Genomic DNA, 10,280 nt, shown 5'->3' with positions numbered 1-10,280 from the left:
GTGGGGGTACAGGAAGATGTTGAGATAGAACTGAGTAGAATGCTATATTCGAGATAACTGAATGGATTCCACAACACCCTACAGACGGAAAGATTGCCTGCCATCTTGGAGACTCGCAGCTCCTTTTACAAAGAGCAGAGACAAAAAGAATCTACATCAAGTGGAGCTTTTTTTTCCCCCACAAAGAAATACTCATTTCTCAGTGCGTAGGGGAATCAATTAGCCACAGTGCCCTGTTCAGGTAGACTTCAGATTAGCTCGAGACCACTCCACTATAGATAATTAACCTTCGTACCCAAATTAGCAGTGAAATAAGCCAGTTATTAGTTTTCATAATGAACAAAATTGAGTATTTTGAAAAAGTTAAACCCCTAGAGCTTAAATTAAAATAAGCATCTGGGAGAAATCCCTAAAGCATACTTCAATTCATTAATACTACAAATTCCACAGCAGATTGAACTGACAATGTGCCTTCTCTAAAGGAAATTGAGTCCCTCAAATAATCATTTGGATTGACCTCAGAGAGTGATTCTATTTGATGCCCAGAATCTCAAAGACCAGCTGAATAACTGAGCTGATGTCCTTTTCTTGCTCAGAGGCAAGCGGCAGGCAGAGAAGAGGAAAAAAACTACACGTGGCTCTAAAACAAACAAATGGCTTTATTAAAGGTCTAAAAGAAAATTGTCTTAACTCCAGCCTGGAGGACATGCTCCCGTTGACTTAACTTTCACTGTGAAAGTCAGCGGACTATGAATCATTGAACTGAGTGTCACAAGAATTGGTGCTCTCACTTACTGGCCCTATGACCTTGGAAAAGCCATTGACCTTCTCCACGTCCCAATTACCTCCTTGGTAAAATGGGAGCAATTATGAATTGCCTCACTCATTTCAGGGTTTTCTGGATCAATGTACACAAGGTTCTATAGATAGAAATGTGCTATAAACATCAACATAGTCTTCTCTTTTAGCTGGCAAGTATATTCGACTTAACCCCACTCTTCCCATCTGTATTATCCTAGGGAAATGATAAGATGTCGAAGTAATCACGAATTTGGATATTAATAAATACTTGTTAGAGATATTTGACCAGGCATGGTGGTGCCCAGCCAAATAAGCTATAGCCAAGCACTTTGGGAGACTGAGATGGTAGGATTACTGGGGTCTAGGAGCTCGAGACCAGCCTTGACAACTCATCTCTACGAAAGAACTCATCTCTACTAAAAATTTTAAAAATTAGCTGGGCATGGTGGTGCATGCCTGTAGTCTCAGTTACTCCAGAGGCTGAGGGAGGAGGATTGCTTGAGCACATGAGGTTAAGGCTGCAGTGAGCTATAATTGCACCAACGCACTCTAGCCTGGGTGACAGAGCAAAACCCTGTCTCTTAAAAAAAATAAATAAAAGTTAGAAATATCTGCTGGCATTTCACATCAGTGATCTCTTTTAAATCCTCCCCAAATCCTGTGAGTTCTACTATCATTTTATCACCTGCCTAAGATCCCTCAGCAATCTAGAGACAAAAGTAAGATTAGAACCTGGGCAGTCCTGCTGCCTAGAGAATTCTTTACACTGGTGAAAGTCCCACAAAATTACAAACTAATGCTAAAACCTGCCCAGTTGTCCCATAGAATTGATGTTTATGGTTTCATTTGAATAAACATAGAAATTGACCCTTTAGGCTTTAAAACTTGAGAAACTTACATTTATCTTATCCAAGTTACTTTCTCAGGAAACCAGCCATCAGTCCTCCCAGATAGTATCAAGGAACTGAAACTCACCAGATCGCCAGGACAATGAGACACCAGACCCCTCACCTGTCATGATTGCCCAACAAGCCTCTGTTGCCTGTTGACAAACTCCTCTTCCTTATCCCTCCATAATTCCTGTTTTTCGGCATGTGGTTACATTTCTTCCCTGTTATGTAAACCCCTGACTTAACTGGTTCAGAGGAGATGGATTTGAGACTGAGTTCCCATCTCCTCAGTGGCAGCACCTGATTGAAGTCTTTCTTCACTGGCGATACTAATTGTCTCAGTGACTGGCTTTCTGTGCAGTGAGTGAGCAGCAGGATCTAGACCCAGCCCCTGGTGTTTTGGTAACAATATCAAACCTGGAAGGTCATTACCAGATCAGAAGCTAGGGAGAAGGGCAGACACTGCAATGAAGTGTGTTGTCTCATTTCCTTTGTAAGGCAAACATGCAACATAGGAAATATTTCCTCCATTTTACGTAAGAGGACACAGAGGCTCAGGGAAATTAAATAACTTGTCCTAGACTGTGCAACTAGAAAAGGCGGAACCATTTGCAAACACGAGGGCCATGGTGTTTCCCTGGCCCACTTGCCTTCCACTGATGAGCTCTGAACTAGTCCATCATGTCATGGGGAGAGGACACAAGGGAAATGCTCCCCACTTTTATGTTAGGGTTTTAAAAAGTTCCTTTACCCCTAGTCTCTATTTGGAGCAGCAAAGAATGCAATCCCTGTTTTTGGTGTTTTTTGGAAAGTACAGAGTCCTGAGGAATGTGGGGAGGGATTGGCACATAGAGTGATGCCTGACATTTGTATGGTGCTTATATTTTCTCCTCCAAGTATGTTGGACTACACTGTTTTTTTGTTTTGTTTTGTTTGAGATGGAGTCTTACTCTGTCACCCAGGCTGGAGTGCAGTGGCACGATCTCAGCTCACTGAAGCCTCCACCTCCTGGATTCAAGCAATTCTCCTGCCTCAGCCTCCCGAGTAGCTGGGATTACAGGCATGCACCACCACACCCAGCTAATTTTTTTGTATTTTCAGTAGAGACGGGGTCTCACCATGTTGGCCAGGCTGGTCTCAAACTCCTAACCTCAGGTAAACTGCCCACCTCGGCTTTCCGAAGTGCTGGAATTACAGGCGTGAGCCATCATGCCTAGCCTGGAATACACTATTCTATACTTATATGGAGGCCAAAGCAACTCCATCTTGGAAGCTAATCTGCCATGTTGACTTCTGCTTAACCTCAGTTCTGGGAAGACATCAAAGATTTCCAGTTTATCTATTGTTCCTTGTACAAAAGCAGCCACTTATTGTAAATCCTGCCCTTAAATCAAACAACCTTGATGTTATTGTACTTCAATTATCCCAAGCCTTCCTTCTGAATCACCCTTTCCTGATGGTATATAAGCCCTCAGTCCCGAAGTGATGGTGTGGGATCCACCATCTCATCTCACCACCGTCCAAGATATAGATGTGGCTTGTGTTCATAAATCCATATTAAATCCTCCCTGTCCCAGGGATTCAAGTGATTCTCCTGCCTCAGCCTCCCGAGTAGCTGGGCTTACAGGTGTGCACCACCATACCTGGTTAATTTTTGTATTTTTAATAGATACAGGGTTTCACTGTGTTGGCCAGGCTGGTAAATGTTTTTTTCTAAGAAATAGGATTTGTCAGCCTCTTTCTTCAGCCTCTCAGCTTACCTGGACTTTGGGAGCAGGTTTGCATAGAACTGCCCACCATGAAACAACTCATATTATCTCTTGAATTAAGCAGAGTGATCCTTAGAGTGTAAACAGTGGCATCACCATCATCCTTGGGTTTATAAGCCCTATATAGGGACTGAGAAGTCCTGGGGTAGACCTGGCCCACACCCAGACATGGCAGCTGGGGCCAGCAGATGCCATTCCATCATTCTGCTCAGCTTTGAACTAACCCTTCCTGACACAGGCAGAAATGGCCTGATGAGTTTGGGAAGCAGGCTGTGGGCTGGTGATTTTTGGTGGCACAGGACCCTTCGAAGCTGGGGTTGCCTGCGGGTCTATGCTCAGGCAGCCATCTCTTTCCCTATAGCTCATTCATTCAGGAAACCAACCAGGGCAAACAAGGAAAGAACAAAGTCAGCAAACTTTGCTGTGATCTCTGTAATGCATTAATATACGACAGTGGCAAGAATGAGCTGGCTACAGAAAATAATCAAGGTGAGGTTGCAGGGGAGATGAAGATAAATTCAGAGGAATTTTTCATGCACATGAGAGTGTGTAGTTCAGTAAGGGAGACATGGTGGCCTCTAAGAGGAGACAGGATAATTTATTGAGAGAGGAGGAAAACAATGAAATAGAAATTCAATGAATATTTGCCCGAGTATTCAAAAGGAGGCTGTAAGCAGATGCTTGAATTGAGCACATATCCCCAAGGGAGAAAGCTGCATAGTAAGAAATCAAGACTGAATCAGAAAAAAAAGATGATGAAAAAATTAAAAATTCAAAAGACAAACAGAGCTAGGATATCCATAGAATCTGTATGAGCATCCAGGCTTGGGAAGAAGGAGACCCATGCACGTTTCTTACCCTAGGTCAGGCTGGCTGAATTAGGGTGCAGGCATCTCTTAGCTCCAGTTTCAATATGTGAAGTCAGGGGCAGGCAGGGGCCAGGTACTGGGAGCATGATTCAGAGCCACATCCAGGCTGGAAGTCCAGCTGGGCCAGGGAGAGAGAAGGGTAAGTTACACTGGGCAGAACAGAGATTACAAAACAAGGGCTCAAGATGCCAGAAGATGTTTGGCTTCCTGGATTCTAAGGATGAGCTAAGATTCATGAGGAAGTTCAAAGGAGTTTGCTGACTTTCTTCCTTTCTTGTTTGTACTGGTTGTCCTTCTGATTGAATGAGCTCTAGTGATTCTGATAGATCAGTGATCCCCAACCTTTTTGGCATTAGGGACTGGTTTCTTGGATGACAATTTTTCCATGGACCAAGGTTGGGGGGCAGGGATGGTTTTGAAATGATTTGAGTGCATTCCATTTATCATGTACTTTATTTCTATTACTATTACATTGTAATATATAATGAAATAATTCTACGACTCACCATCATGTAGAATCATTGGGAACCCTGAGCTTGTTTTCCTGCAACTAGATGATCCCACCTGGAGGTGATGGGAGACAGTGACAGATCATCAGGCATGAGATTCTCATAAGGAGCTTGCAGCCTGGATCCCTCGCATGCACAGTTCACAATAGGGTTCACACTCCTGTTATAATCTAATGCCACTGCTGATCCGACAGGAGGCGGGGCTCAGGTGGTAAAGAGAGCGATGGAGAGCAGCCGTAAATACAGAAGAAGCTTCACGTGCCCACCTGCTGCTCATCTCCTGCTGTGTGGGCTGGTTCCTAACAGGCCGTAGACCACTACTGTTGGGGACCCCTGTTTTAGATGATCAGAATTCATGACCAACTTCTGTTTTACTGAGGGACAACTAGGGAAACTCAGAGACTAAAGAAAACAAAAACAAGACAAAGCAAAACAAAACAACAAACCATGGTTCACTGAATAGACGTTTTCCTCAAGAAGACATAAACATGGCCAACGGATGAGAAGGTGCTCAGCATCACTAATCATCAGAGAAGTGTGAATCAGGACCATAATGAGATATCACCTCATACCTGTTAGGATGGCCATTATCAAAAGACAAGAGACAGAAAGTGTTGGTGGAGGTTTCAGGGGAAAGAAAACCCTGTACATTGTTGGTGAGAATGTAACTTGGTGTGGCCATTATGGAAAACAGTACCAAGGTTCCTTAAAAAACGAAAAATAGAACTTCCCTGTGATCCAACAATTCCTCTACTGGGTACATACATGAAGGAAATAAAATCAGTGCCTCCTAGAGAGACACTAGGGTCATTGCAGCATTATATACAATAGCCAAGTAGAAATAGCCTGTTTATCAATGGACGAACGGATAAAGGAATTGTGTATACATACAATGGAATATTATTTGGTCACTTTTTTTTTTAAGACAGGGTCTTGCTCTGTCACTCAGGCTGGAGTGCATGGCACAATCCTAGCTCACTGCAGACTCAGCCTCCTGGGCTCAGGGGATCCTCCCATTTCAACCTCCTGAGTTGCTGAGACTACAGGCATGCACCCCCACACCCAGCCACATTTTTTATTTCTGTATTGTTTGTAGAGACAGGGTTTTGTTATGTTGCCCAGGCTGGTCTTGAACTCCTGGGCTCAAGCAATCTTCCCAACTTAGCCTCCCAAAGTGCTGAGATTACAGGTGTGAGCCACTGCACCTGACCTTGTTTAGCCTTAATCAAGAAGAGGAGCATGCCATTTGCAAGAATGTGGATGAAACTATGCTAGGTAAAATAAGCCAGACACAGCAAGAAAAATACTGCATGATCTCACATATAGGTGGAATCTAACAAGAGTCAAATACATAAAAATAGGGCACAGAATGGTGGTCACCAAAGGCAGGTAGGTGGGAGAAATGGGGAGATGTGGGTCAAAGGGTACAAGGTTGCAGTTAGATAGGAGGAGTAAGTCTGGAGCTCTAATGCACAGTCTTAAGACTGTAGTTAATAATATTTTACTTGTGTAGAAGAAAATTGTTAACAGAGTAGATTTTGGGTGCTCTTCCCACAAACACAAACTCGCACATATGCAAACACACACATACACAAAGGGAATTATGCAAGTTGATGGATATGTTAAATTGCTTGACTGTAATAATCATTTTACTACGTATGTGTATATCAAAATATCATGTTGTGTCCCTTCAATATAGACAATAAAATTTAAAAAAATAAAAGCATGGTCTGCAGCTGTGAGTCCCAAATAGATGGGGAAATAACTAGAAGCCGAGGCTGTGTGCAGTGGCTCATGCCTGCAAATCTCAGCACTTTGGGAGGCTGAGAGGTAGGAGGAGCACTTGAAGCTAGGAATTTGAGACCAGCCTGGACAACACAGTGAGACCCCTGTCTCTATAAAAACGAAAAATTCAGCTGGGTGTGGTGGCATGGACCTATGATCCCAGCTACTTAGGAGGCTGAGGCGGGAGAATCATTTGAGCCTCGGAAGTTCCAGGCTGCAGTGAGCTGTGATTGCTCCACAGCACTCTGGACTAGGCAACATAGTGAGGTCCTGTGTCAAAAAAGAAAAAAAATTGAAGCTGAATTCTATAAAAAAATTACTTCTAGGTGTCTCTCCCAAACTACAGAAGCTGTATTTGTCCATTCAGTTTCTACATTGCCGCCATGGTTGATTTACAATGGAGGGATCTAAGATCTCATGGAGAAAACCCAGAGACAAGGATCAGAAGCAAACGTCTGAAAGTCTCTAGAAATATATGATTTTTTAAGAAAAGGAAAAAATATCATATCAAATATAGAAGATATCAATCTAATTTTAAATGTCTTAATTTAGTAATATTGCATGTACCATCCTTCTGTGCTCTAGAAACTTTTTACACTTTCCCTTCTCTGCAGTCCTAAATGAATTTGTTGTGCTTTGGTGCAGTTAACATAGACGCTAAAGAGACTTACTCCAAATCTGATCCTCCCTCCAAATGTTCAGTGTGTTTCTGATTTTGCTATGGTTGTTAATTCTATCTTCTTGGATCACACTATAGCCCCTGAGTAACTTGGATGCATGAGATAGTCAAAAATTTTGCATAACTTTATTTAGCCCCTAATGCTTTGAAAGTCTTTCTCCAACCCTCAGCCCTCATGCGCAGGTTTACATGGTAACTTCAAACCAAAACACAGGTTGGCAGGCCCCTTACTTGAATCTCAGCTCTTCTCCCCTACAGACACCAGACAGCATTTCTAAAGCCTGGGTTTATTTTCTCTCCGTTTCCTCTATGTCTCGCTCGGATTACTGCAACACTCCACACCTTTCATGCCATCTGTTTCACCACGTGGTTCTGTTCCAACCCTCAGTGCCCTCATTTTGAATCATCCCCAGTGCAAGTCACTATGGCACAGTGCTCTTGAGCATGGGCTTTGGAAACAGACAGACCTGGTTTTGAATCCTGAACTCTGTGTTCTAGTGGACATGTGTCTTGGAGGCCCAGCATCCGACCTACAGTAACAAATTGCCACAAACACAGTGACCTCACACAACAGAAATTTATTATCGTACAGTTCTGAGGCTCAGAAGTCCAAGTAAGCCTCATTAGGCTCACATCCAGGTGTCTGCAGGGCTGGGATCCTTCCTGGAGGCCCTAGGATGGAATCCATTTCCCTGTCTTTTCCAGCTTCCAGACGCCACCCGTGTTCCTTGTCTCATGGGTTTTTCTTCCATCTTTAAAGCCAGGGATGTTCAGTTGAGTCATTCTCAGGCTGCCTCCCTCTGACACTGACTCTTCTGTACCCCTCTTCTATTTAGGAGCACCCTTGTTGATTACAATGAACCTTACTGATTATATTACACATGGATAATCCAGGATAATCTTCCTATTTCAAGGTCAGCTGATTAGCAACCGTAATTCCATTTGCTTCTTCCTTGATTCCCTTTTGCCACGTAACTGAATATATTCATAGGTTCTGTGAACATCTTGGAGAGGCATTATTCTGACTTCCACACCTGCTTATGGTGTGGAAAATCCTCAACTTTTGGGAGTTGGTGGTGTGCAGAGGCTCCCTCGCATTCCAAGGGGCTTACTTAAAATAGACACTTCCTTTTCCAGGCCCAGACTGGTGACCTGGGCTCAGTCCATCAGAGGTTCCCACACTGGGCTTGGGCATGAGACACACACAAGAAGCAAGGAGCAAAACTTTAGAGTGAAGCATGGGGCATTTTCCCAGCTGCATAGACTCAACGCTGGGTCTTTAGCCCTTCTGATGTTTCTATAAGCCTCACGGCCACTCCCTTCCAAAGTTTTAGTTTTTGCATGTTTTCAATATATTTTTAAGATACACCTTTGCTGCTGGCCCATTATTGCCTCTTTTTTTTTCTTTCTTTTCTTTTCTTTCTTTCTTTTTTTTTTTTTTTTTTTTTTTTTTTTTTTTTTTTTTGAGACTGAGTCTTGCTCTGTCACCAAGGCTGGAGTGAAGTGGTGCAATCTCATCTCACTTCAACCTCCTCCTCCCTGGTTCAAGCGATTCTCTTCTCTCTGCCTCCGGAGTAGCTGGGATTACAGGTGCATGTCACCATGCCTGTCTAATTTGTGTATTTTTAGTAGAGACAGGGTTTCACCATATTGGTCAGGGTGATCTCGAACTCCTAACCTTAGGCAATCCACCCACCTGGGCCCCCCAAAGTGCTGGGATTACAGGCATGAGCCACCGTGCCCAGCCTCATCATTGCCTTTTGTAGCTTGCAGCTATGAGCCCTAAATCCTGAGTTTCCAACCCCCAGGGCAAGGACTGTAGCCTGTTAGGAAGTGTGCTGCACAGCAGGAGGTGAGCGGTGGGTGAGTTAGTGAAGCTGAGCTCTGCCTCTTGTGGGATTAGCAATGGCATTAGAGTCTCATGGGAGTGCAACCCCTATTGTGAACTGCATGTGCGAGGGATCTAGGTTTCCAGCTCCTTATGACAATCTAATGAGAAATGTAATGGGATTGAATCATTCCAAAACCACTCCCCCCATCCATGGAATAATTGTCTTCCATGAAACTGGTCCCTGGTGCCAAAAAGGCTGGGGACCGCTGCCCTAAATGACACAGAAACCTACCAGTTGTGTGATGCTGGGCAAGACACAGAGCTTCTCTGGTCTCAGTTTCTTCATGCAATACCAACCTCAAAAGTTTGGGGAAGGGTAAGGCCAGGCTATAATCCCAGCATTTTGGGAGGCTGAGGCACGTGGATCAGCTGAGGTCAGGAGTTTGAGAGCAGCCTGGCCAACATGGAGAAATCTCATCTCTACTAAAAATGCAAAAAATTAGCCAGGTGTGGTGGTGCACACCTGTAATCCTAGCACACTTGGGAGGCTGAGGCAGGAGAATCACTCGAACTTGGGAGGCAGGGGCTGCAGTGAGCTGAGATCGTGCCACTGCACTCCAGCCTGAGTGACAGAGCAAGACTCTGTCTCAAAAATCAAACAAAACAAAAAAAGACAAAAAACCCCCAAAAGTTTTGGGAAAGGTGAATGGGGTAAGGTGTAAAGAGTTTGTCACAGGTCTTGGCTCCTGAGAAACATTTAATAAACGGTAGGGGAAGGAGGAGAATGGAATAATATTTACACCCTGTATAGGAAAAAAAATCACAAGATGACAGAAATTACACAGAAGTAAATTATCATGGTCGGGCATGGTGGCTGATGCCTGTAATCCCAGCACTTTGGGAGGCCGAGGCAGACAGATTATTTGACGTCAGAAGTTGGAGACCACCCTGGCCAACATGGTGAAACCCTATCTCTACTAAAAATGCAAAACTTACCTGGGCTTGGTGGCGGGCACCTGTAATTTCAGCTACTTGGGAGACTGAGGCAGCAGAATCGCTTGAATTCAGGAAGCAGAAGTTGCAGTGAGCCGAGATCATGCCACTGCACTCCAGCCTGGGTGATAGAGCAGGACTCTGTCTCAAAAAA

This window comes from Rhinopithecus bieti, unplaced genomic scaffold, assembly GCF_001698545.2.
Source record: "Rhinopithecus bieti isolate Rb0 unplaced genomic scaffold, ASM169854v2 scaffold_23236, whole genome shotgun sequence".
Taxonomy (NCBI): Eukaryota; Metazoa; Chordata; class Mammalia; order Primates; family Cercopithecidae; genus Rhinopithecus; species Rhinopithecus bieti.
This window is presented reverse-complemented; position numbering follows the sequence as displayed.